This window comes from Dipodomys merriami, unplaced genomic scaffold (assembly GCF_024711535.1).
Source record: "Dipodomys merriami isolate MVZ:Mamm:240054 unplaced genomic scaffold, mDipMer1.0.p SCAF_33, whole genome shotgun sequence".
Taxonomy (NCBI): domain Eukaryota; kingdom Metazoa; phylum Chordata; class Mammalia; order Rodentia; family Heteromyidae; genus Dipodomys; species Dipodomys merriami.
This window is the reverse complement of record NW_027204826.1, coordinates 9,869,466-9,897,298: the sequence shown is the minus strand read 5'-3', so window position 1 is coordinate 9,897,298 and position 27,833 is coordinate 9,869,466. Positions and strand designations below refer to the sequence as shown.

General features: G+C 47.7%; 1 protein-coding gene across 4 annotated transcripts in view; it reads right to left on the bottom strand.

Annotated features, from left to right (window-relative positions):
- Apba2 (amyloid beta precursor protein binding family A member 2) overlaps positions 1 to 27,833 on the bottom strand; it is a 108,387-nt gene that overhangs the window by 57,777 nt on the left and 22,777 nt on the right. For all 4 annotated transcript variants that reach the window (XM_070043111.1, XM_070043110.1, XM_070043108.1 and 1 more), the window contains exon 2: positions 26,550 to 26,662. The gene's annotated coding sequence lies outside the window, so the exon portion shown is untranslated. The remainder of the gene's footprint in view (positions 1 to 26,549; positions 26,663 to 27,833) is intronic.

The window sequence follows — 27,833 nt, the reverse complement described above, 5'->3', positions numbered from 1 at the left end:
GGAAGAAAAGGGGAGGAGGAGGAGGAGGAGGAGGAGGAGGAGGAGGAGGAGGAAGAGGAGAAGGAAGAGGAGGAGGAGGAGGAAGAGGAGGAGGAGGTGGAGGAGGAGGAGGAAGAGGAGGAGGAGGTGGAGGAGGAGGAGGAAGAGGAGGAGGAGGTGGAGGAGGAGGAGGAGGAGGAGGAGGAGGTGGAGGAGGAGGAGGAAGAGGAGGAGGAAGAGGAGGAGGAGGAGGAGGAAGAGGAGGAGGAGGTGGAGGAGGAAGAGGAGGAGGAGGAGGAGGAGGAAGAGAAGGAGGAGGAGGAGGAGGAGGAGGAAGCATCAGCTGCTAATACCAGCCACAGCTGTGAAAAGATGCCAACCCTTGCCCTGGGCCCTCCAGAACCATGAGACACAATAAACCTCTTTTATTTAAAATACCTATTATATAATTAGACGATCGTTATTGTCAGGGTCTTGTTCAGAGGGGCTACCAGCTCATAACCCGGGCAATGAGGACCTGTCCTTGTTTTGGACGTCCTTCCTTTCCTTCGCTCGTCCTCCTGTTTCCCACTCCTGTCCTTGTGCACAAGGAACACAGTTCCTTCTCCACATACATAGCGTCCACTGAATAGCAGTAACGGCCTCTGTTCACCCTTCCTCCCTCCGATTCAGCCAAACCTCTTTTCTTTGTAAGCACTCAGCTTCAGGGATTGTGTGACAGTAACAGCAAACGGACAGACACAGTGAGAAAGACGGCCTCGGCAGCCTCCCCACCCCCACCCCAGCCTCTTCCACGCATCATCAGTCCCGGCTCTGTGCAGCTGTGACTCAGAAGGGGCGGTGGGAGATGGGGAGAAACCCCACCCACCAGCATGGCAGAGTTCTTCCCACAAACCCACTGGGAACTTCCCTGCTGCTTGGTTTACCAGGCGCCCATGCCCACCTGGCACCATCTCCATGAATCTCTGAGGGGCCTGTGGCAGCTTTTATGATCTGCCCTGGATCTAGCACCTCCCCAATGACTCCTGGCCGGAGACTCTTCAGGGGAGCCTCCCACCCCCCGCCCCGAACTGTCTGTGGATGATCTTCCCACCCTGCACAAGTCTCCTTTCCTGTTCCCCACCTCCAGGGCTCCTGAAAGGGCACAGCTTCGATCATTTGCATCTGAGCAGCCCCCACGTGCTCCCCGACAAAGGTCCAGCCCCACCAGACCACAGGGGAACCCTGCCAGTACCTGGTGCACTCTCCCTGTGGAGACAACGGCCCCCCTCTGCACTTAATTTAGGCTTGGGTTTTAAGTGTCTATTTATAGACATCACATAACCATCTCCCCGTGGATGGTGGGGAGCGGAGGACTCCAGAGCTTCTGTCCACTGCGGCTCATTTGCATTCTTTTCATGTTGCTCTCTCCTTTCCCAGCCACCTTTTAACTCAAAACAAGGTCACCTGCCACTCAGATCCAACACCGCTTACTTAGGAGTTCCCCTGGAGAGAAAGAATCATTGTCTTTCCTAAGCAGTAGGACCCCTGGCCTGCACTGGCTAAGGTCAGAGGGTATTCTTTGAATGACCTGTGCCTCTGGACACCTGAAATCCATTCCTCTCAAGGTCAGGAGACAGGAGGAGGGGGGGGGGGGACGGAGAGGGAGGCAGCTGCCGTATCTCCAACTAGCTCTGAGTCACCCACAGTCAGGTACATTTTGGCTGTATCCCAGTGGCAAGAAAGAACACAGCCAGTGCAGTATGGCTCCTCTGAATTACCGGGGCCTCTGTTTGTGGCTGGTGTGGTCTCATCATTCCTACAATGATCAAACATGTTTCTCTAGCCAGGACCCAGTGGCTCACGTCTGTCATCCTAGCTAACTCGGGAGGCTGAGCCCTGAGGATCGTGGTTCAAAGCCAGCCTGGGCAGGCAAGTCCATGAGACTCTTATCTCCACTAAACTATTCAGGAAAAGCTGGAAGTGGTGCTGTGGCTCAAGTGGTAGAGCACTTGCCTTGAGGAAAAGAAGCTCAGGGGCAGCTCCCAGGCCCAAAGTTCAAGCTCAAGGATCAGCACTGAAAACAAAACAAAACAACCCTCAGGGCCCAAGGAGTTAAGGAAAGACCCAGGGCTACAAGAACCCCAATGGTCTCCAGATGGAGCAGTTCATGCCATTATCCCCCAGACCCTGAGCACAGACAGGCCCGAGAGAGGGAGATCTGGGTCAGAATGCATCTTTGACAGCATTTTCTTAGCAAAGTTAAGACACATGTTATACTCCCAGATCTGGAGAAAGTGGGGAACAGGGACCCGTGTGGAACCCAGAATTCCCATTTCCTCCAGGAGCAGTGGAATCCAGACCTCTCATCTCATTTCCTCTCCTGCTGATCATAAGCTGGGGCTCACTTGGGGATAGATGATCAACAGTGCTTCTTGAGGGGCTGGACACACAGGCTCAGGACGATCAGATGTTCCGGGGACATAGAACAAGTGGAATGTGACAAGGTGTATTATTAATCCTTGAAATACATGTTAGAAAGACACCAGCCATACCGAGCAGGGTCCCTAGAACGGGCTCAGAAGGAGTCTAGACAGAGCAACCAGGCCAGAGGCATAAGGGGAGGTCACGGTGCATCAACAGGAAGAGTCCCCTGAGTACAGTAGCCAACTCCACTATGGTTCCTCCCGGCACCAGTCTGTGGCTGTAGCCAGCCCAGGCAGGCACAGGGCTCACCAACTCAGGGCTGCCTCACTGAAGAAAGCAGGCAAATGATGATCAAGCCAGTAAACTCTGGCACAAGAAGGCATCTTAGAACCTGCCATTGCAGCTCAATCACTCCACCCCCAAGGGATTGAGCAAGATGGTCCAATGTCTACCTAAGTGTGGCTGGAACTCCAGCTCATGCAGGATGGAATGGGTCCAGGAGATATATTGCTTATTGAGGAAGAAGGGGTGTAACTGGAGGGCCCCCAGGAGCTACTCCAAGCACTTGTTACAGTAGGGAAAAAAGAGCCAGGCCAGAAGACAGTCCCCAGGTCCTCAGAGACAGAGGGATAGGGGCTTGGGGAGAGGATGGAGACAAAACCTGGGGACACTCCGGCTTCAGTAGGGAACCAATGTTTTGTGGGGTTTTTAATTTTTATTTTTGTAGGTCCTAGGGCTTGAACTTAGGTCCTGGGCACTGTCCCTGAGCTTTTGTGCCCTAGGCTAGTGCTCTACCACTTGAGCCACAGATCCATTTCTGGCTTTTTGTGGTTCATTGGAGATAAGAGTCTTACAGACTTTCCTGCTCAGGCTGGCTTTGAACCATGATCTTCAGATCTCAGCCTCCTGAGTTGCTAGGATTCTAGACGTGAGCCACCAGTGCCCTGCCAATGGTGCTTTTTTTTCTTGTTTTTTTTACAAGATTTTGAAGATTTGAATAACTAAGTCCCTAAACTAGCTGCAAAGTAAAATACTCAAATGCTAACAACTCTATTTATAAATACGAGCGTGTATTATTTTTTTCCCTTCTGAGCAAGGAAGCAATGTCTTCAGAATAAAAAGCTCAAACCCCGAGACTCTCATTTGTGCCAATGTTTCAAGAACCAAATGGATTTAAAGTGAGTCTTCAGTGATCTCAGAGTTTCCAAAACAACTGTTGCTTTCTTTTTATTATTATTACCATCTTTAAGTGGTTGTACAAAGGGGTTTCAATTCAACATGTCAGTTTATGAGCACAATGCATCTAGATCAATGTCACTCACAACTGCTGGGGTTTTTTTTTGGGGGGGGGTTGTGTTTTTTTTCAGGTGTTTCTAATCAGGCTTATAAAAATACTTAAAAACGAGTTAAGTGCCAATGATTCATGCCTGTCATCCTAGCTACACAAACGGCTGAGATCTGAGGATCAGGATGTGAAGCCAGCCTGGACAGAATAGTTCATGAGACTCTTATCTCCAATTAACCATAAAAAAAAGCCAGAAGTGGAGCTGTGGCTCATATGGTAGAATACTAGCTTGAGTGAAAAGGCTCAGGGACAACAGCCAGGTCCTGCGTTCAAGCCCTACAACAGACCAAAACAAAGACGAAGAAGAAGAGGAAGGAGGAAGAGGAGGAGGAGGAGAAGGAGGAGGAGGAGGAGGAGGAGGAGGAGGAGGAGGAGGAGGAGGAGGAGGAGGGGAGGAGGAGGAGGAGGAGGAGGAGGAGGAGGAGGAAGAGGAGGAGGAGGAGGAGGGGAGGAGGAGGAGGAGAAGAAGAAGGAGGAGGAAGAGGAGGAGGAGGAGGAGGAGGGGAGGAGAAGGAGGAGAAGGAGGAGGAGGAGGAGGAGGAAGGAAAGAGAAGGAGGAGGAGGAGGAGGGGAAGGAGGAGGAGGAGGAGAGGGGAGGAGAAGGAGGAGGAGGAGGAGGAAGAGGAGGAGGAGGAGGAGGGGAGGAGAAGGAGGAGAAGGAGGAGGAGGAGGAGGAGGGAAGGAGAAGGAGGAGGAGGAGGAGGAAGAGGGGAGAAGGAGGAGGAGGAGGAGGAGGGGAAGGAGCAGGAGGAGGAGGAGGAGGAGGAGGAGGAGGAGGAGGAGGAGGAGGAGGAGGAGGAATTAAAAATTGCTATCATTCAAATGGTTCAAAAGCTCAGTTCTTGGCAAGTTATCATTCAAAGTCCACCAGGAATCCTGCCGTGAGTCCTCTCTTCCTGCTCAAGATTGGAAGTCAGAGAGTCTTTGTGATGATCCTCTCTCTGAATAGAGGTTGTTTCTTCTCTGGGGATCTATGCAGCTGAGGCAATTCAGACTTTGTTTTTTGTTGGTCGTGGGGCTTGAACTCTGGACCTGGGCACTGTCCCTCAGCTCTTCAGCTCAAGGTCAACGCTCTACCACTAGAGCCACAGCACCACTTCTGGTTTTCTGGTGGTTCATTGGAGATAAGAGTTTCCCAGACTTTCCTGCCTAGGCTGGATTTGAACCGTGATCCTCAGATCTCAGCCTCCTGAGTAGCTAGGATGACAGGCGTGAGCCACTGGTGCCTGGCAGGGGATTTTTTTTAATCTGTGTCAAAACTCAGAAATTTGCTCTACAACCAAACCAACAGCTCAGAAACGTGCCATTCAGCCAAGGTTCGGAACTTCTTAATCTCATTTGTGGCACGTCTGCTTTCGTGTAAAAACTCTGAGTGCAAATGCAGCGCCATATAACCTCTTCCACCATACACACTACAGTGGTCTCAGAAGATACTGTGTCCCCAGAAGGGGGGTCGGTGGCTTACACCTGTCATCCCAGCTCCTCAGGAGGCTGAGATGGGAAGATGGTAGCTCAAAGCCAGCCCGAGCACACAAAATCCCAGAGACTCCAGTGAGCCAGGAAATATGGAGGTGTGTCTTTAGTAGTGGGGCACCAGCCATGAGGAGGGAAAAGCTAAGCATGAAGCTTGAGGCCTTGAGTTCAAATCCCAGCGCACAAAACCTTATGGGTCCCATGGTAACAGAGCCATCTTCGCTCTGGGAAGTGAATCTAGGATGAAGCTAAGATGTCAATGCTCAAGATGTCCCATCAGGAAACAACTCGTGACCACAAGGCGGAAGTGTCTGGTCCCGAGTGTTCTGTTAGGTGAGGGACAGTGAGGTGGAAGTCAATGGTACTCTGCCCTCCACATCTCCTTAAAATCTTCCATGCATCGGACCCACAGAAGCCCACAGCATTATGGGAACAGACACACCAGCTCCTATTTTGGCAGGGAGGTCTATCCTATTATCTCTGGCATATTGCTCCAATGATTCCATATTAAGCCAATTCTGTTCTCTGGCTTCCTTGCCAGAGGACACTGCCACATTGAGGTCTTAGAAACTAGAATTCGGAGCCAACACAACCCACGTCACAAGCCACACGCCACGCTAGTAGGAGGTCATTGTGGGAAGAAGGTAAGGGAAGGAAGCATGGCAGGCAGGCTCTGTCAGCCATGTCGGAGTGAAGGCCCAGACTTGGGGTAACATAGCCCCCTCCCCATTGCCTGGGCCTTGGCTATCCGGCTCATTGTCATTCTCTCGGAAGCAAAAAGAAGCTTCTGGGTTTTTGTTTTTGTTTTCTGATGCCAGGGTTCTGATGCCTTCCGGGGAGGGAGGCTGGGCTTACCGCCTTCTTTGTTCAGGCAGCTCAGGGACTGGAGGCTGGGCCTCCCTCCCTGGAGGCTGATTAGAGCCAGGGAGAAGCAGAGCCTGCCAGTCTCATCAAACAAGGACACAGAGCTCAATCTGGACAAGGTGACAATGCCTGCAGCCACTGCATATCCATGTCACACTGCCAGGTGACACTACCGCTCTGTCACTCTGCAACGTGTCCCCCCACAGTGGGAAATCTAATCCACAGCGCAGCAGAGGTATTTAGGTGAGGAGGGCTCTGCCCTCAGGAATGGATTAATGCTGCCACCGAAAGACTGGGCTAGTTAGTAATCATGCGAGTACTCGCATAAGAGGATGAGCTCAGCCCCATTTCCTCTATCTCCTTCTCATCCCTTCTCCTACCTTACCTTTCCCCCTCCCTCCTCCCTGTCCCCTCTTCTTTTTTTTTTTTTTTTTTTTTTTTTGGTTGGTCCTGGGGCTTGAACTCAGGGCCTGGGTACTATCCCTGAGCTCAAGGCTAGTATTCTACCACTTTGAGCCACCACGCAACTTTTGGTTTTCTGGTGGTTCATTGGAGCTAAGAGTCTCACAGACTTTCCTTCTCAGGGCTGGCTTTGAACTGTGACCCTTCGATCTCAGCCTCCTGAGTAGCTAGGATGACAGGTGTGAGCCACCAGCGCTCAGCGGGCACTTGTTTCTTCACTCCCTTCCTTCCTCCCTCTCTCCCCTCCTCTTTTCTCCCCTTCTCCCTTTTTCTCTATCACATTTAGATGCATCTAGAAGGCCCTGGCCAGATGCCAGTACCCTGATGTAACATTTCCCAGCCTCCAGGACTGTGAGTCAAATCAACTGTTGTTTACAAACGTCCCTGTCCGAGGTGCTGCATTAGAGCAGTGGAAAAGGAGCAGACATGTTGTTTCACACACCTCTCAGGTCCTCCAGCCCCACGGTGAACAGCCAGAGACGGCCACCCCCTCCCACTTCACAGATGCAGAATGGAGATTCAAACTATGCCCAAGCTATACAGGAAGTGTGAGGCTCCGCTTAATCCTGGCGTGGCCATCCTCAAGGCCCATGCTCTTAGCCCTATACTATATTAGGAGGACAAAGCGGGATGATTATTTTTTTGTCAGTCCTGGGGCTTGAACTCAGGGCCTGGGCACTGTTCCTGAGCCTTTTGCGCTCAAAGATAGCACTCTACCACTCTGAGCCATGGCGCCACTTACGGTTTTCTGGTGGTTCATGGGTGATAAGAATCTCATGGACTTTCAGGCCCGGGCTGGCTTTGAAACTCGATCCTCAGATCTCACCCTCCTGAGTAGCTAGATTACAGGAGTAAGCTACCATCACCTGGCTTGGGACATGATATTCATATAAAATACACAAGTCAAAGGATCAGACTAGGCATCAAGAAACTCTGGGCGGGGAGGAGGGGGGTGGGAAGAGATAAGCAATCACCACAGCATAGCAAATATATAAAGGAAGTGGATGCCAGCACATGAAAACAAATGGAGGAAAAGATGTCTCTAGCCTCACTGGAAGGCAGGGAAATGCACGTTAAGGCATTTGATGCACGTGCATCAAACTGACCAAATACTAAAAACGATCTGACAATACTAAGTGTTGTCAAGGAAAAAGACAAAGTGGAGACTCACACCTACTGATGGTTGCTCTCCACAGCAAGTTGGTTACCTCTAGTAAATGTTAACATTCACATCTTTTGTCCTAAAGCAATTCCAACTGCTAAATACTCCAGACTCAGGTGGCTCATGTTCACGATGATGCGTGTGTGTGCACACGCACGTGCATGTGCACATCCACGAAATCACAACGAATGGGTAGGGAGAGGAGGGGAAAACTAGGTGAGCAAGGGAAGGGACCACACTGTCCCAAAACAAATGTACTCTTCACCCGACTTACATCACCATCACCCCTCTGTACATCACCTCGATAAGTACAATGAATAAATGTTTAAAAAATAAAATCAACAAAAAGGAAAAATCAAAAAGAAACAAAAGCAGGAATATATCCTGTCAGAATATTTTCACCCAGACCTGTATTTGAGCCAGATTTTCAGATGAGGTTGATACACTAAAAGACAGACCCAAAGATAACAAAGTTAAGAGACTAGATTAAACCTTGCCTGAAATCCACTGATCTAGGCTCTTTTTTTTTTTTTTCAATCATGTAAGAAAAAGTTTATGTCCCTGTGAAATGGGTTTTTTTTTTAATTCCTTACATGAAGTATCTGCAGGGATAAAAGAACCCAAGGAGAGAACATGATGACATCAGCCCAAAGAGCAACAGAAATAAATAAAGCTGTTTCCCTACATTAAATCCTCCCACACCTCGTGTCATTTTCTACACGGTTTAAACTAAAGCACAAAATTCTTCATTCTTGACTAGCCCGAGGCCTCCCGCTCTTCAAACTCTTCCACAAAATCAAGCAGAAATTAAATTAAACTCAATCAAATCTCTTTTACTTCCCCAAACAGAACAAGCCTAAATAGTCAACAGTGGATCCACTAAGTGACTGAGGCAAAAGCACAATTGCTGTAGCAATTTCCTTGCTCTGACAGGCAACTTTTGACCCTGTCTTACTCTCTGCTCACAGTAAAGCTCAAGGCAGCTCTCACAGAGAAATTTTCTTTTAATTAGCAACATAAATAAGTACTGCTGGGTGATCAGCTGGCTTTGATTGTGTTGGCTTACTTTGCCTATTTTTTTCCTTAAAAAACAAAACAAAAAGCATTGCGGCTCATGCCTGTAATCCTAGCTAATCAAGAGGTGGAGATCTGAGGGTTGTGGTTCAAAGCCAGCCTGGTAAAGAAAGCCCATGAGACTTTTCTCTCCAATTAATCATCAAAAAGTTGGAAATAGCTGGGCACTGGTGGCTCACGCCTGTAATCTTAGCTACTTAGGAGGCTGAGATCTGAGGATTGCAGTTCAAAGCCAGCCCATGCAGTAAAGTCTGTGAGACTCTTATCTGCAATTAACCACCAGAAAACTGGAAGTGGAGCTGGGGCTCAAACTGGTAGAGCACAGGCCCTGAGCTCAGAGACAGTGCCAATGCCCTGAGTTCAAGCCTCACAGTCAGTGCTAGATAAATAAATAAATAAATAAATAAATAAATAAATAAATAAATAAATATCTGGGTGCTGGTGGCTCACACCTGTAATCCTAGCTACTGAGGAGGCTGAGATCTGTGGATCACTGTTAGAAGCCAGCCTAGACAGAAACTCCCTGGGAGACTTTTATCTCCAATGAGCCACTCAAAAACCTGGAAGGGGAGCTGTGAATCAACGTGGTAGAACGCTGAACCTGGAACAAAAAAAGAGCTGAGGGACAGCACCCAGGCCCCGAGTTCAAGCCCCACACCTGACCAAAAATAAATAAATAAGCATACATACATACATAAATAAGGTAAAGAGCTAATGAGAACTAGAAACGTCATTCCTTAACAACCCTCTGTCCATCCAGTTTCGAAGTTAGGCATCTGAAAAACTCAGCTAGGTGAATTTGTTTCAAATCGAAGAACTAGGTCAAACCTACAGGGTCCAAGGAGCCCAGGGGCATTTCCCTGCTCCCCCTCCCCCTCTCCCCCTGCCCTCCCCCGCCCCCTTGCCAGGCTGAGAGGCTCACACAGGGCAAGTGGCCTCGGCATGCCCACAGAAGGACTCCAGAAGGCCTGGGAGTGGGCATAGCCCTTACCCAGTGAGGACCCAGGATGATCCCACAGGCAGCTAGGGCCTCATCGGCAGAGAGCCCCCCACGGCACCCCCCCCAGCCACGCTATCCTGACACCTGCTGGCACGCTTGCTTGCTTGCAGGACTGACTGCATCCTGCGGCCCAGGTCCACGGTGGAGAGCAGGGTCCTCTGAGGAATGAATCAGACGACACTAAGCGCACCACACACTTGACCTTGTGCTGCTAACTGTGAAACAGAACAAAGGCCCAAGGGAAAATGGCACAATGTGCTCCTGGCATGACCAGCATAGCCAGAGCCAGGAAGACCACTCGATGCCAAAGAACAGGATTGGGGCAGGGCAGAATGGCCAAGGACAGGAGACAGCTGGGTAACAAAGCAGCCAAGGAGGCCAAGACAGGGCCCCCCCGGGAGGACAAAAGAGGTGGGAGGGAGGGAGGCTGAGGTCCCACAATGCACCAGGTCTGGACAGGTGGTGAGGACCCAGGATTGGCCACAGAGTATCCTCCTGTAGTCCCTGCTTGGAGGAGCTCAGCTTACCTCCAGCACTCCTGGGGAGATGAGCGGGTCATCCACCGCCTGGCTGGCACCTTGGGAAATTCAGAAGCCACAGAGCTGGAGGGGAGGATCCGAAGCGAAGGCCGTTCCGACGTTCATCTCCCCTCCCCCCCCCCCCCCCCCCCCGCAGCGCTCAGAGCCCTTTGGACTAATCAAATGCTTTCAAGCCCATTAAACAGCCCTGGCTGCTCAAGATCCTTAATGTGTTTGGAAAAATACAAGGCAGCTCCTGGCATGAGCAGTCTTTCCACCAGCTTGCTGCAGCGCCAGTGGCTCAGGAGGCTGCTGGACACCCCCCACCCCCGTCCCCCGTCCCATCCGGCAACACTGAGGGTCAGGGGACAGCATCTTAAAAAAATAAAACATCTAAAAAATATAAAACCAAAACCCCCATGGCTCTTCTACTATGGCTCACAAGCTACCAAAAACAGCCAAGGAAGATACATAAAGAACGAACATTAGTGAGCGTGGCTCCCTTAGGTGACTCGTAAGAGGCCATCAGCCCCTGGCTCCTCCCTCCATCCCACCATGAAACAGTGCAACCTTAGTCCTGGGTGGGCCGGCCACTCTGAGGGAGCAAGAAGCAAGCAGCGCAGCAGATGGAAGCCTGGGGCCTTGAACTCAAGATGGCACCTGCTTCCCAAGCCTTACTACACAAGTCCAGACACAGCCGGGCATGGAAGAGAGTGCATGCCTGTAATCCCAGATAGGAGGAGTAAGGAGACAGGATCCTGGTCTGAGGCTAACCCCAGCAAAGTCAGTATAAGACTCTACCTGAAAAACAGTCTAGAAGCAAAAGGGACCAGGCCATGGCTCCAAGGGGTAGAGTTCCTGCCTAGCAAGCATGAGGTCCCAAGTTCAAGATCTACGGCCGGAGCACAGAACACTCAGGCCATCAGTAAACCGAGGGATGGCCACACTGCATTCTTGAACTTATCTGTGAAGATGGAAGATGAATGCTGTCCCTGACAACGAGCTAAACTATCAGGTGGGGTTCAGGAGCAGCTCACGGTGACACTACTGATCATTTCTGCACTGCAACAGGGTCACCACGAACTGGTCAGTGGTGTGAATAAGCCTGGGGGTGGGGGAGTATCCAAACCTTCCTTTGGCACAAGGCCAATGGCCCCCCCCCTTTAGTGACAGGGCCTGCCTCCTTGAGTGACAGCTCACCCCTTCAGTGATAAGAACCGCCCCTTGATTGCAGGGCCCAACCCTTGAGTGACAGGGCCCACCCCCTTGAGTGAGAAGGCTGTCCCCGTTGAGTGACAAGGAAGATGAAAAGGGAGGGAAAACCATTGAGAGGCGACTAGACCAAGAAGGCAGGAACTTCACCAATGGATGAACCCAATGATGAGTTCATAGTGGATGATCTACTAGGAGGTGGACCCTCATTGGAGGAAATAGGTCACTGGAGGCGTGTCCCAAAGGGGAGTCTCTAGTTTCCATTCTCCACCCGACTTCCTGGCCACCATGAGGTGAGCAACTGTCCTCCACCAATCTCCACCATATGCTCTGTGAGCCAAACCTTGCCTCCTTTTAAGGTGTTTTTTCCCCCCTCTGGTATTTTTGTCACAGTGGCAAAGAGCTGACTAATGCAGACCAGAAAAGGACTTCCTTTTTCACAGAGCATGGATTCTCAACAAGCCGCAGCACCAAACGCCACATTTAACCTTTCAATATGGCCCTCCAGGAAAGAACGAGACAAAACGTGGCAGTGCCACTATTGCTTCTGCTTAGCATGGTCCCATCCCTCTGAACTACAGAAATAAGAAAACAAATGGTATAAAAGAATGAGGATTGGAACAAAGGGCTGGTCCCCAGCTGGCGTTTATTTGCAGGAGACGTGCGATCCGCAGAGGAAATTCAGGAGACTTCGACAAACGACTCAGCAGGGTTGTTGGATAGCAGATCAAGACAGGAAAACTCAACCACCGTTGGAGCAGGTCAATTCCAAAGAGACACCACTTGGAGAGGAGCCAGAATGGAGAGATTCCTAGTGTCTTGATGTAAAACAGGCAAGATCGGTGCAGAAAAACATCTGTGACTTTATAGACATGTATAAAAGAAGATGTATTCAAGTGAGACCTCCATATTCCCTATTATGTTTTTGCCCTGTTTATTTATTCATTAATGTTCTGTGCCAGGCTTGAATGCAGGGCTTGAACTCGGGGCCTAGGCTCTGTCCCTGAGTTTTTGTGCTCAAGGACTGTGCTCCACTACTTGAGCCAGAGCTCCACCTCCAGTCTTTGGGGTGACTAATTGGAGATGAGAATCTCATAGACTTTCTTGCCTGGGCCGGCTTCAAACTATGATCCTCAGATCTCAGCCTCCTGAGTAATTAGGGTTATTTTGATAGGTTTTCTTTTAGGTGTAACTCAACAGTGGAACACTGTTTCAGGGTGTTGTCCTCCCAGTGACTCCCGGAAAGGGAAAGCACTGAGACAGGAGTCTAGACAAAAGGACTGGTCCCTTGCTCCTTATCCCCAGGACCCCAGTCTCCCCAGAAGCCAGTTGGATGACACCCTTCCCCACAGTTACACCAACAGAGGGCGCTGTCGAGCTTGGAGTTTTGTCAATCTGAGGGATTAAACATGGCACCATGATATTTTAATTTCTATTTCTCTTCCATGAGAGATGAAACACCATTCCTGATACTCAGAAGACCATTTGTAGTTTTTTTGTTTTGTTTTGTTTTGTTTCTCTGCTAATGACCTGTTGAGACCTTTTGCCCATTTTCATTGGGTGTATTCTTTTCTTCACTTGTAGTTTTTAGTTAACTATATGTTAGAGGTCTCTTCCTATTCTGTGAGGCATTTGTTTACAGTCTGTATCTTTGGGATATAAGTTGCAAATGTTTTTTACAGGTTTATTATCTGGTTCTCTTTGCTTATGGTAATTTTCCCCCCAAAGGCTTCCCCCACGCACACATCATAATGCAACAGATTGTATCAGTCTTTTCTGGCATTGCTCTTGGATTCTGAAAGATAATTGTGCCCAAAATTATAAAACCTTTTCTACTGAGCTTTCTTCTGGTTTCTTGTAGTGAGTACTTTCCACCTGCCCAGAGCTATTAAAAATGTATGCCATACACGATCAAGTCACCAATTCTTTTTTTTTTTTTCTCTCCAAATGGCTAATTTCTCTGCAACTATTTTTTGTACGTTTTTTATTGTAAAAAATAATGTACAGAAGGGTTACAGTTACACAAGCAAGGTAATGAGTACATTTCCTACCGAGCATTGTTGCCTCCTCCTTTGTTTTTCTCTACCATCTCCACCACTACTCTCCCTCTGCAACTATTTTTATTCATTTTTTTTTTTTTTTTTTTGGTCAGTTGTGAGGCTTGAACTCTGGGCCTGGGTGCTGTCCCTCAGCTCTTCAGCTCCAGGCTAGCGCTCTACCACTTGAGCCACAGCACCACTTCTGGTTTTCTGGTGGTTCATTGGAGATAAGAGTCTCACGGATTTTCCTGCCCGGGCTGGCTTTGAACCAGGATCCTCAGAACTCAGCCTCCTGAGTAGCTAGGATTACAGATGTGAGCGCGCGGCTCTGAAACTATTTTTAAAGGATCCATTCTTCTGTTTAGGAATTTTACCTCAATCAAGATTGATGTAGTTTTCTTTTATTGAAGAATCTTGAAGTTTCTATATTTTTATATGCTCTGAAATAATTTAAATGGCACTGAGATCATCTTTGCTTTTCAGATTAGATAGAATTCTGCTGTGAAAATATATACACCTAGAGCTATTGTTTTGCTTTTAATTCAGTTAAACTTTCTACTGGGGTTAGTTTGGGTAAAATATATTTATAATATATTAATTATGTATATTATATGCATTAATGTATTATATTTATATATAAAGCCTCTCTGTATATCCTAGTCGAAATATAATATATAATATATTATATATGAAGAAAAATTCCCTTTCTACTCAAGTAGAAGGTAATGTACAAAACAGCCACTAATGGTTTTGGTTTACATGCTTCTTACTGATTTTGTTTGTGTCCTCTTTCTCTCTACCCCTCCCCATCTTTCTCTCTCCCTCCCTCCCTCCCTCTCCCTCTCCCTCTCTTTCTTCCTCCCCCTTTCATCTACTATATATCATTCTCCCTTCCTCTTCCACTCTCTCTATTTTTTCTAATAACCAGTATCTTGTGTGTTGATTAGGTCTATTTAGTTTTCTGTTCTCTGATTCCACCTTTCCTCTCCAAGTTTACTCATATTTCTGCATTCTGTCCCGGTTCGCTCGGTTGTTTTTAATTTAATGTTCTGAGTTAGGCTTTAATTTGTTCATTTATTTTTATTTCTGAAAGTATAATCCCAGCTTTCCCCATTGTCGCATAGACTGATATGGCTTGGCTATTATCAGATCCAAAACATTATGCAAACTGGGTTTGCAAATTTCCTTTCATCCTACTTATTGAGTAGAATTTAATCTTGTAAATTTTCCCGACTGCAGGGCCTTTTTGCTTTTTTCATCTTATGATGAATTTTCAGTCTGATGGCACGGTGATCACAAAATGTTGTTTATATTACCGTGATAATAGGAAATTTGCCGACATTTTCTTAGTAACCTAATATATGTCAACTCGCATAAATGTTCTCTTCGCTATTATCATGGCCCAAAGTGTGGGTGCCGGGGATGGATTTCTTGGCCCTTTCATGTGTCAGATTAAGTAGCTGTCATGGGGACCTAAAATTGGCATGTATCCTGTCTCGTCTGTACATCTGCTTTGGGGGAATTCTGGGGATGTTGTTAGAAACCACCGCAGTTGCCTTGTACGTGAATCTCATGCTATAGTGTCACACAGTGTCCCTTTTTTTAGCGTCATTTAACGTCTGGTCTCAATTCCACTTTGGTGGAAGGCATGATTTAAAACATGGGTTTATTTTTTTCTTTCGGTGGGTTTCCTGCCATTACTAGCTTTTCTGAGCCTCTTTCATTTAGATATGCTTTCTTTACATCACTGAGAGCTGGCTGTCACTGTGAGAAATTTGAAAGTCTTTGCCTGGGACAGGAGGGGTTGAATCTTCTTAAGTTTACTGGTGTGACACCTACATTTCTTTCTTTCCTTTCTTTCTTTCTTTCTTTCTTTCTTTCTTTCTTTCTTTCTTTCTTTCTTTCTTTCTTTCTTTCTTTCTTTCTTTCTTTCTTGAACTCTGGGCTTGAACTCTGGGCTTGGGTGCTGTCTCTGAGCTCTTTAGCTCAAGATAACTGCTCTACCACTTGAGCCGCAGCACCATTTCCAGTTTTCTGGTGGTTAATTGGAGATAAGAGTCTCATGGACTTTCCTGCCCTGGTTGGCTTTGAACCGTGATCCTCATATCTCAGCCTCCTGAGTAGCTAAGATTACAGGTATAAGCTACTGGCACCAGCCATTTGTGTTTGAGTATTGCACTGTTTACTCTTTTGACAAGGGGTTTTGTTTTTTGATTTCTTTAGGTGTTTAGGAGGGCCTATGTTTTTGTTTCAGTGCTCATTCTTTTTCTTTTTTCTTTTCTTCCTCTTTTGACAGTCATGGGACTTAAACTCGGGGTCTGGATGCTGTCTCGGAGATTGTTTTGCTCAAGGCTAGCGCTCTACCACCGGAGCAACATCTCCACTTCCAGCTTTTTGTTTTGTTTTTGGAGTGTTTTGTAGTTTACTGGAAATAAGGGTCTCCTGGATGCTCCTGCCCCTGCTGGCTTCCAACACCGATCCTCCAATCTCAGCCTCCTGAGCATCTTGGATTACAGGTGTGAGCCACTAGCTCCCAGCCCTCTCACCCGTTTGACAGCCATCGTTGGTGGACTTCATAACGCCGTCTCCACTCTCATCGTGTTCTCCCCCTCTGCCCTACCCTCTCCTCCATCCCTTGCAGCCCACGGTCCTCCCACATCTGATTCTCAGTACTGCTTCCCATCTCCCAGCACCTCTAACTGGATGGAGCCTGTCCCCATACTATGTGGTATACATAATTGTTTGTCACCCAAAGCAAGTCATCGCTAACGTCTCCATCCTCCACGTGACACAAATATTCTCAGTCACGGTCACGTAGTGACCAGCACTTACCATCATTCCTGCAGCTGCTCTGTAATTATTATCCATTTATTTCTACCCTTGCTGTGACTTTCAGTGCTAATGCTGGTCCCTCTCGCACCCAAGCTGGCATGCCGGATCTACGATCTTGGAACTTCTTGGCCTTCAGAACTTCTGGTTGAAATAACCCTCGTCTCTCCATAAACTACTCCGTCTCAGCACCGTGTCATAGCCACAGAATATGGACTAAGACTCTGGTTAACCTCCGTGAGCTGCCACGCGCTATAAGGTGGCTTTTTTTTTTTTAAGTAGAAGCATTCCCGCTGAGAAGTGGAGAAGAATGTTATAGAATGAGAAGCTCACTTCCTTTAAAAATGGGTCTAAAAGAAAACAGCATTAGCCATTATTTAAAAGGCAGTGATCAAGAGGACTGCAGTGCAATCCTGAACCTCAGTCCAGGTAAAAAGCTAATACAACCTCCATCTCAATAAACAAGCTGGGCAGAGTGCAAATGCCTGTAATCCCAGCTACTTAGGAAGTACAGGGAGGCAGATCTTGGTCTGAGGTTGGCCATGGCCATGGACACACACACACACACACACACACACACACACACACACACAAGCTGAAAAATTGACTGAAAACATTAAAGAATCTGGGGACATGAATCTGGGGAAAAAAATAGCACCATCATCCAAGACCTATACCCCAGAGGAATTAAATCTCAATCCCCAGGAATGGGGTTCAGGAATGGGATTCAGGCAGCCATGTTTTACAAATACAACCAGGATTTGGAAAATCTTCAATTTCCTGATACTGTGTACTGTAACAAGCTTTTCCCTCATCCGAATCAGTCACCTTTTTTGTTCCTGAAGCTCTTGTTTCTCCACCAAGAATTCCCTCTCAATGACTTGTACCAAAAATAAAAAATAAGCCAGGCACTGGTAGGTCACCCCTGTAACCCTAGCTACTCAAGAGGCTGAGATCTGAGGATCCCAGCTCAAAGCCAGCCCAGGCAAGAAAGTCCATGAGACTCTTATCTCCAATGAACTGCCAGAAAACCGGAAGTGGAGCTGTGGTTAAAAGAGGTAGAGAACTAGCCTTGAGCAAAAAGAACTCAAGGACAGTGCTCAGGTCCTGAGTTCAAGCCCCACAACCAACAAAAATTAATTAATTAGTTAAGTAATTAAAATTGAGCCTTTTCAGTGCCTGTGCCCTCCAAGAACTTCCTAGCTTCTCCAGAGCTGCACTGAACCATTTCCACAGATTTACCAAGACAGAATATACCCGCCATACCATTCACCCACTGCAGGAGCGGTGGTTGGCATCCAGTGTCTTCATGCCCAGCTAGCCACACTGCACACCTTTAGAACACGGGTCCCTCCACCCCCCTCCCCACTGCTCCCACAAATCTCCTTGACACCAGCCCTCACTTACACCCCAGAACTTCAGCCACTCATCTGCTTGCTGCCCCTATGAATACTCATTTTTCTAGAAAGATCCTATGCACAGAATTTATACAATCTGTAGTCACTCGTGTCTGGCTTTCCCAAATTTAAGCATGATGTTTCTGAGTGCACTGGGTATTTTTAAGTGGAGATGGGACATGGTATTTAAAGGCACTCTGGATGAAGCCATCCATAAGCAAATGAGTCATTTCTCCTTGTGATTCCTCAACCCTCCACTCTGTGTGTGTGTGTGTGTGTGTGTGTGTGTGTGTGTGTGTGTGTGTGTGTGCTGGGCTGGTGCTCTACCACTTGAATCACAACTCCATTTCTGGCTTTTTGATGGTTAACTGGAGATAGGAGTCCCATATGAAAGACATTTCTGCCTAGGCTGGCTTTAAGCTGTGATTCTCAAAGCTCAGCCTTCTGAGTAGCAAGGACTACAGGCATGAGCAACTGACTGACTCCCGGCAAGGGTTTCATTCTTAAAGCCTTGGCAACGGCAGTCTAGACTGTTTAAATCAGAGAACTAGAGGCAGCGCCTGCCCACGTGATGCTTCTGTTCTTTGGGAGTTCAGAATACTGGTGAGGAGAAGTTACACTAGAGAGCATTTTGAATTTTCATAAGCACAGGACATCTGCCTGGCTCAGAAACTGAACAGTTCAGGTGGTCTTTATATATAGATCAACTGTTAGATCCCATACAGGCTTTCCTGTTAAGAACTGAGGCTTTTAGTCTTTGATGGTGTAAAGGGACACTTTAGTTTGTTTTGTGTTGCTATGCCAAAATACTCAAGACTGGGTGGAGTATAAAGTCAGAAGGTTTATTTGGTGATTTTGGTAGCTCGAGGCCCAAACAGCAGTATCAGTGTTGTGGTGGGATCATCATGGTGGCATAACAATATGGCAGAGAGGTAGAAGGGCCAAATTCGGGGGGTGACTTTGCTCTGTAATAACACAGCCTTGTGAGAAAGTAACACATCCCATGAGACCAGCATTAGTACCTTCTAAGGGTAGTGTCTCTGTGACCTAATGACCTTCACAGGCCTGCCTCTAATGACCTTCCACTAGGCCTCTCCCCTAATGGCCTTCTACTAGGCCCCTACCCTAATGACCTTCCAGTATGCCCCTACCCTAATGACCTTCCACTGTGCCCTCCCGCTAAGGACCTTCCACTAGGCCCTGCCCCTAATGACCTTCCATTAGGCCTTGCTCCTAATGACTTTCCATTAGGCCCCTGCCCCTAATGGCCTTCCATAGGCCTCTCCTCAATTGTCTTCCATTAGGCCTTGCCCTTAATGGCCTTCTACTAGGCCCTACCCCTAATGACCTTCCACTAAGCCCCACTCCTAATGGCTTTCTACTAGGCCCCGCCCCTAACGACTTCCACTAGGCTCCCCCTCAGCCCTGACCTACAGGCCCAAGTTTCCAGCATGGGCCTTTCAGATGAAGAACCACATCTACACCACAGAAATGGACAGAACATGGAAGAATCAGAACCCAGTGAAAACAAACCCATCACCAGGACCAGATGCAGACCTCACTGGGCCCAAGCTGAGCTCAGAAGCAAACATCAGACTTAATTTTTTTTTCAAAAATGAAGGAAGCAGGGCCTGGTAGCTCACACCTGTCATCCTAGCTATTCAGGAGGCTGAGATCTGAGGATGGCAGTTCAAAGCCAGCCCAGGCAAGAAAGTCCAGGAGGCTCTTATCTCCAATGAACCACCAAAAAAACTCAAAAAACAAAAAACCTAGAAGTGGAGGTCTGGTTCAAGTGGTAGAGCAGCAACCTTGAGTGAAAAAGGCAAGTGAGAGCAACTGGGCCCCGAGTTCAAGCCCCAGTACTACCCCTCCCCCCATATGTAGGGGAGCCCTTGGAAAGTTTTTGATGTTACAAAAAAAGGCACTTCTGAGGGCTCTCCACGTGGCTCAAGTGGCAGAGTACCTGCCTAAAAAGCACAAAAGCCTGAGTTCAAATAACCAGTACTGCTAAGAATAAAGTCACTTCTCCACTCAAACCAAATTGGGAACAACTATAAACCAACAACTCTCCAACTCTGAAAGTATAATGAGGTCCACAGAGCCTAGAGCTGGTGCGGAAAGCATCAATAGGCTCAAGATTTGCTAAGCAAGCTCTTGGAAAAGAAAAAACAAAACAAAACAAAAACGAGAAACCACAGTGGCTTTTAATGCAAGGCTGAGCTGCATAACTGTTGAAGTCAGAGCTCCCAGATAGGCTGGGGGGAAATCACAGAGCAACCAGGGGATGAGCACACCTGGCAAAATAAACTCATTCATGTCTGATAATTCATTCTGTCTTCCCTACAGAAAAACGCAACCTACTTGCCTAGTCTTGAGACTTGCCTGCCGTCCTTGAAGGGGTTCATTATGAGAGATATAATCATAAGGATGCCGAGTGCCAGTGGCTCACACCTGTCATCCTAGCTACTCAGGAGGCTGAGATCTGAGGACCGTGGTTTGAAGCCAGCCAAGGCAGGAAAGTCTGTGCGATTCTTATCTCCAATTAATCACAGTAAAATCTGGAAGTGGTGCTGTGACTCAAGTGGTTGAGTGCTAGCCTTGAACGAAAGCACTCAGAAACAGTGATCAGGCTCTGAGTTCAAGCTCCATAACAGAAAAAAATACAAGAAGGAGGAAGAGGAGGAGGAAGAGGAGGAGCAGGAGGAGGAGGAGGAAGCAGCAGCAGCAGCAACAGCAGCAACAGCATTGGGAAATATTCTGTAATATTCAGTTCTCACCTTAACCTATCTTTGTGCTTAAAACAGTTTCTAGATCCTCCTGGATCTGTCAGGCTAGGCTAGGTGATGCTGCAGTTACAAGCAAGTCCTAGGCCTCACAGTCTGTGCCCAGTAATGGCTTCTGCCTTGCTTATTCAAAGCCCACAGTTGAGTTCTGGGCCTTCGAGGTCATAGAGCAAAGGGGTCTGGGCAGGGTCTGGGCATGAGGAGGATGGGGATTAGTATGTAGGGATTTAGGGTGTCAACTAGAAAGACGCAATGATCTCTAGGGGGTGAAGGTTACCTAGCAGCTCAAACCATCCTGAATGCGGCCAAAGGCACAAGTGAAGATGATGCCTTTAACAGCTCAGGTTATGGGATGGGTATTCCACAGTGTTTTTAGGCCAGCACTGGGGGCTTGAACCTAAGCATCTCGTACTCTCTCTTGGCTTTTATACTCATGGCTAGTGCTCTATCACTTCAGCCGTCCCTCATTCCAGCTGTTCGCTGATTGACTAGAGATGTGTGGGCTTTTCTGCCTAAGCTGGCTTCAACCCATGATCCACAGATCTCAGCCTCTTGAGTAGCTAGGAATACAGGCGTACGCTACCAGCACCTGGCTAACGAAGAGCGAGAACGCTGAGGCTTGAATTCAACTCATTATAGTGGTACTCTCTCTCTTACACACACACACACACACACACACACACACACACACACACACACACACACGTGCCAAAGTGCTACATCCTCAGACTAGAGCTGCCCTAGCTGTGGCCTGTATGTGAACCCCAAGTTTTGAGAAACTGTGCATTGGAGTGCCCACAATGGGACCAGGTTCAAAGGCTCAAAGCCTCTCTAGACCCCCGGGAAGGGCTTTGCTGATCCCTCTTCCAATTTGAATCCCTCAGGTGCTCCTGTAGACGGAGTCACGCGTCCTCCTTGAAGTTCATCTTTATCTACAGTTCAGCCCTCGGCTACAATCCCAGCTCCTTAGACCTTCTTTATTACTCAGAAGACATGCCACAAAAGATGCATGTCCCCGAATAGAGCAGGTGGGCAACTATAATAAAACTTCCTTAATAGAGCCAATGTTCCTCCTGGGGTATTTAAATAAGCCATAACACTATAATCATTAGAATTAATCATATGAGCTTCGGAACACCTCACTGGGGGAGGGGATGCATAGTACAGGACTCCACTAATGTCCCCCTTGCTAAACCCTTAGATTTCAGGCTTCAGGCATTTGTAGGCAGATAGATGGTATGGGACCCACAGGCAGATCAAGAATGAATTTCCTAGCCAAGCACCAGTGGCTCACGCCTGTAATGCTAGCTACTCAGGAGGCTGAGATCTGAGGATCTCGATGCAAAGCCAGCCCAGGTAGGTAAGTCTGTTAGACTCTTAACTCCAATGAACCACTAAAACGCTGGAAGTGGAGCTGTGGCTCAAGTGGTAAAGCACCAGCCTTGAGGGACAGCACCCTAGCCTTGAGTTTAAGTCCCAGGTCCAGCAACACCTATGCAATAAAAATAACTAAATAAATAAAAGACCAGGGGAGGACTGACCACCAGCCACGGTGTCTTTGATGGGGTCAGCCCCAATCCACAGTATCCACGGAAGGGGTGAAGTCTGACTAGTGAGTCATGGGAAGAGTAGGAGGGGAGGGACTAAAAAAGAGCCAGGAAACAACTCTTTCCAGAAGTTCTTCAGCAAAGCCAAGCAGAAAATGAGGACAGTCAGAATGAGGAGGAGGAGAAGCAATTGAGAGCCAGAGATTTTTTTTTCCTTTCCCCTCTTTTTCTAAGATGGGAAAGAAAAGCAGCTGTTGGAATGTTAAAGAGGAAAGAGGATGATCCAAAAGATGGCAGGAAGCGGTAGTGTGGGGCTGAGAGACGGTGAGAGGCAGCATCTGGTGCTAAGTAAGAAGAGGAGGCTGACTCCGGAGCCCAAGGGGTTAATTCCAGTGGGAGGGGTAGAGGGGGAGGGGAAGGGGGCAGGGTAGCAACACTGGATGGATGAGGAAGTGGGTGGCTGAAACCAGATCATTTCCCATGTTGTCAAAAAAGAAAGAAAGAAAGAAAGAAAAAAACAACCATGGAGCCTGCCTGCTAAATGGGAGAAAAACTGTGATCCCCAAGCAAAAGGGGATGGTGAGACTCTCCACCCCTCAAAAAAAGCAACAGGCCACAAAGTGACCAAGAGAACGCATTTGTTCTTTCTCTCCCTGAGGCATTTCAAGAGTGAGTTAGTTAAGTCACACAGGACCAAGGATTTGGAACTAGGTGCTGCAGACAGAAATGCAAAGCCCATTTATATTAGCTGCCTAGAGCTGGCAAAAACTTACAAGGAAAAAAAAAAATCACATCTCCTCCGAAAGTGTATCATTGTCTCTGCACAACAGAGATAAGGAATCCATTTGGCCTTTCTCGGGATAGTGAAGAAGATCAAGAGAATTCAAAGCTCTCAGGGGATGAAAACTCAGATGCCACCTACACAGGGAAATATCATTTCATAGAGAACCAAAGAGGTATCTATCTCCTCGAAGTATATACTCGGTATAAAAATACAAAAACAGGTCTTCCACGGGTGGCTCACGCCTGTCATCCCAGCTACTCAGGAGGCTGAATCCTGAGGACGCCAGTTGGAAGCCAGCCAGGACAAAAGTCCACGAGACTCTTATCACTGGTTAACTACCCAAGAAAAACAGACGTGGAGCTGTGGCTCAAGTGGTAGAGAGCTATAACCTTGAGCCAAAATGCCTGTGGAACAGTGTGCCCAGGCCCTGAATTCAAGTCCCAGGAAAGGCATGTGCCTAATTGCGTGCGCGCGCGCGCGCGCACGCGCGCGCACACACACACACACACACAGTAGACTTTCTCTTTAGCCTCAGGATATCCAAGAATTTTAATTTTAAAAAGCAGAAGTAAAAAGTCGCTAATAGGCAGAGGGGCTGACCATAGGAGGGCCAGCCTGCCTTGGCCTACGGCCAGCACCCCCTCTTAGCTGTTGGTGACCCCTAAAGTGCTGAGCCAGACAATGACTCTACACATCCACACCCCATCCACCCTTTCCCAAAATCAAATGGAACCAATATCCTCCGAACGGCAAATCCCTACAGTGGAAAACCGACCGGGTCATCACCAACCACTCCCTGAGATCAGAAGACACCAGATTTCTGCATGTGCCTGTGGTAAACTGTGCTCCCCAGCACCCTGCCAGGGAGGCGGCGGTGGCAGGACGGCTCGGAACCCAGGCTCATTATGCTAATTATTATTTTAGTTTGTTAGTGTTCCTTGAAAAGCTCCTTTATTTATAAGTAAGTTGCCTGACAGCAAATCCTGAAGTAGACGCATTAGTCAGCATTGAAAATTTCCACTCAACACTAGTGGTTTAGGAGGGAAAGAAAAAAAAAAAAAAAAACATCCCCAGTAGAGTCCTAGGGTTGGATAGTAAGTTGGTGGAGCTCCGGGTGAGAGGGATGAGGACATTTGAATCTCTGAAGATGTTCTTCAGAAGCCAAAGCAGCTCTGATTTCAAGGCTCATTGCTGGGGTGGCAGACAGAAAAGAACACTGGGCCCCAGGAGGCTGTGCAGCTGGGACTATGGCCCCTCCTGCTAGGGGACCGGTGTCCAGCCTCTTGTGTGCCCAGGTCACCTTGATGAAGATGCACAGAAGAAAACCCAAGAAGTAGCCAGGTGCTGGTGGCTCCTGCCTGTCATCCTAGCTACTCAAGAGGCTGAGATCTGCCGATTGTGGTCTCAAGCCAGCCCAGGAAGGAAAGTCTATGAGACCCTTTATTTTCAATGAACCAGCAAAAAGCCAGTCGTAGAGCTGTAGCTCAAGTGGTAGTGCACCTAGCCTCAAGCAAAAGTGCTCAGGGTCAGCGCCCAGGCCCTGACTTTGAGCCTCTTTATCATGCTCATGCACGTGCATACACACACACACACACACACACACACACACACACACACATACACACACACACACACACACTTGCATAATCAGCTTGTTATCCATCAATTTAAGCAATCATGCCAAGCGTGGGCACAAACAGCTTTGGGAGGTACAAAGCCCAGCGTGGCAGGCCCAGAGCCATTCCTGGTCTCTATTTAGATGCCTGTCAGAGCCGTGTCAGCTTTCTGAGAACATGTGTTCCCCTTCAGTCAGGGCAAGAAAGCTCCCCACAACAATCAATGCCTGCAGGTCATTATCTTAAGATTTCTAACCAGCATACACCCTGAACAAACCTTGCCAACATCCCATCTCCCTTCCATTCTCATAAACTCAAACAGAACAATCAGAATCACCTCAGTCAGAGTGGCGTCTTCTCAGGACTACAGGAATCAATCTAGTTTTCTTGTTCTTTTATTATCTTTTTGTTGTCTTTTTTTTTTTTTTTTTTTTTTTTTGCCATTCCTGGGGCTTGAACTCAGGGCCTGGGCACTGTAAGTGCTCTACTACTTGAGCCACAGCTCCACTTCTGGTTTTCTGGTGGTTTACTTGAGATAAAAGTCTCACGGACTTTCCTGCCCAGGCTGGTTTTAAACTGCCATCCTCAGATCTCAGCCTACTAAGTAACTGAGATTATAAGTGTGAGCCTGGCTTAATTCATAATTTTTAAATGACTTCATTACAACGTATCTTTATAATTAATTGTCCTACTGTATTATTAATTATTGTTGTTCATTTCTTACTATGCATCAAATGTATTAATTACGTATGTTGGAGGAAAAAAAGAAATTTTTAAAAAGTATGTAATGGTCTGGTCCTATCTGTAGACTTGACACTTATCCCTACAAATAAGGAAGGATGATCTACTTGGGAAAGGAGGTAGGGTTATCAAATCCAATTGCTGCCTTCCAGCAGCCAATGAGACCTGAGACCCAAGGCCCACACCAGGAAAGCCACCTGCTGCCGAAATGGCCCCAAATACCCGCTCTGCCAGAGCTGAGGCTCACCCACGGGGACCTTTCTCTACTTGAACATCTGTTCATTTTCATATAACTTCCCAAAATATCACTCGCCAATTATTCCTGAAGACCTAAATGGGATCCCCAAATACACACAATCGAGATTGAAATTGTAATTTTTAAATTGCTGCTAATCTGAATAAGCATAAAACTGTCCCCATCTTTAAGGCAGATGTAGGCAACAACACTTCCCGGTCCCCCCTCCCACTCCGCCCACAATTAACCCTTCCATGCTGTGAAACTCCTCAGAACCACCATCCTGGGTTCTCCAAGGGAGAAAGAACTCCCCGATCCATGCAGAGCCCTGGCAACAAACTCCAGAATCGGGCCTCACTTCCACTTCTGTACAACGAGGTTGGTTCTCCAACCACACACTGACGGGGACACAGAGTCTCACAAAAGTGGCGGCGCAGGTCCCAAAGGACAAGGACTGAGGGCACTAAACTGAACTTTCTTGTCCCTGCTGTACTAGAGAGGGGGGAAAGCAGGCCTGAGATCCCATTTACCTGGTCATGGAACCTGGGTACCTCCTCCTGATCTGGGGCCTCACAAGGATTGAGGGTCCAGAAACTAACAACAGGACCACCCACTCTCTAAAGCACTCACTGTCTGAATAGTGCTCACGGAGTTGTTCCTGTACTGTGTGGTGAGACCCACAATATGGCAGAACTCGTATTTACCCTGTGTTCATGCTGGGTCCAAATGCTGCAAGTCATCTGAAGATGGCGCGTAGGCCCTGCACAAATACTGTGCTGGTTTATGTAAGGGGCTGGGTCATCCTTGCAATTATTATCTTCCAGGGGTCCAGTGCTCCACAGATACTAAGACCTAACTGAAAATAATACCTCTCTGCCCAAAAGAAAAAGATGAAAAACTAATCCCAAATGCATCTAAGCTTGTTAAGAGATAAGATGAGAGCCTGGACAGATCGAGAGCTCACAGTTGCGAGTGTGTGTGTGTGTGTGTGTGTTTCCTCCCATTCAGTACATCAGCCAGCCAGATTCAAACAATAATATGGTCGTTAGGCAAAATGTGAGGAATAAAACACATCTGACTCACAGATTTTTTTTTGGTCCAGGCACAGATGATTCCTGTCCTCACCACAGGGCTAGTCCAGGCCTCATCAGTGATCTGCTGGCACAAGAGTCGATGATGCTTAAATAATCAGGAGGCTGAAATGAGAAAGATCAGAGACAAGGCATTAGCCAGTTGAGACCAAAAAAAAAAAAGCTCACTCACAGACAGAGGGGCCATGAATGGAAACTGCAGCCCTGATGGGCACCACCTCAAAGTAACTCCCAACAGAATACTCCCAAGATTCCCAAGGCAGGCCACCACGTGGAAAAGCAGAGTCTGAAGCTAATCATAATTCTCCTCGACATTTTCAAGGGAGTCCTCGGATTCCTACAGAGTTGGCGCATACAGATGACTAATGGTCTGAGACTATGAGCCATCACTGCGCATGGGAGAATCTTATTTCTCAAAGGCTCTGGAAGGAAGAACTAGGGAACCCCAACCATTTATATTTCAGGTCTCACTCGCTCTCACAGGCAATGAAACACATTCACCAAGACTCTCTTCCCAACTTGGTTTTCCAAAGTGATTAAAAAGGAAAAAAGAAAAAAAAGGTGCTTATGATTTGGGTTTATCTTTTTTTGTTGTTGTCAATTGTGGGGCCTGAACTCTGGGCCTGGGTGCTGTCCCTCAGCTCCTCAGCTCAAGGCTAGCGCTCTACCACTTGAGCCACAGCACCACTTCCAGTTGTCTAGTTGTTTATTGGAGATAGGAGTCTCAAGGACTTTTCCTGCCCTGGCTGGCTTTGAACCGCAATCCTCAGATCTCAGCCTTCTGAGTGGCTAGGATTACAGACGAGAGCCACCAGAGCAAACTGTGTTTCTGCCACCGTGCAGAACAAACCAAGTCTCTGCAAACTAACAAGCAATGGCATGCCCACATGGTTGTCCTAAGGGCTGCTGTCCCTGAGCTAGTTTTCACTCAAAGCTGGTGTTCTACCACTTGAACCACAGCTCTACTAGGTTTCTGGTGTGAAGAGCAGCGTCTCATGGACTTTCCTGCCAGAGCTGGCTTGGAACCACGATCCTCACATATCTCAGCCTGAATAGCTAGGATTACAGGCATGAGCCACACAAGTGTTTCTAACATCTGGTCTTGAATCTTTGAGGACAGAGGGATGGGCACAAATAGAGGTCATCTTCTGATAAACGGTCTTTTGTCCTGGAAACAACAGCTTGCAAAGTTCTACCTCCGGGGAGAGACTCCAGGTGGGTCTTCCCAATTGGGTAAAAAGCTGGCAGCCACCGAGCCTGCGGAGCCTGTTGCTTG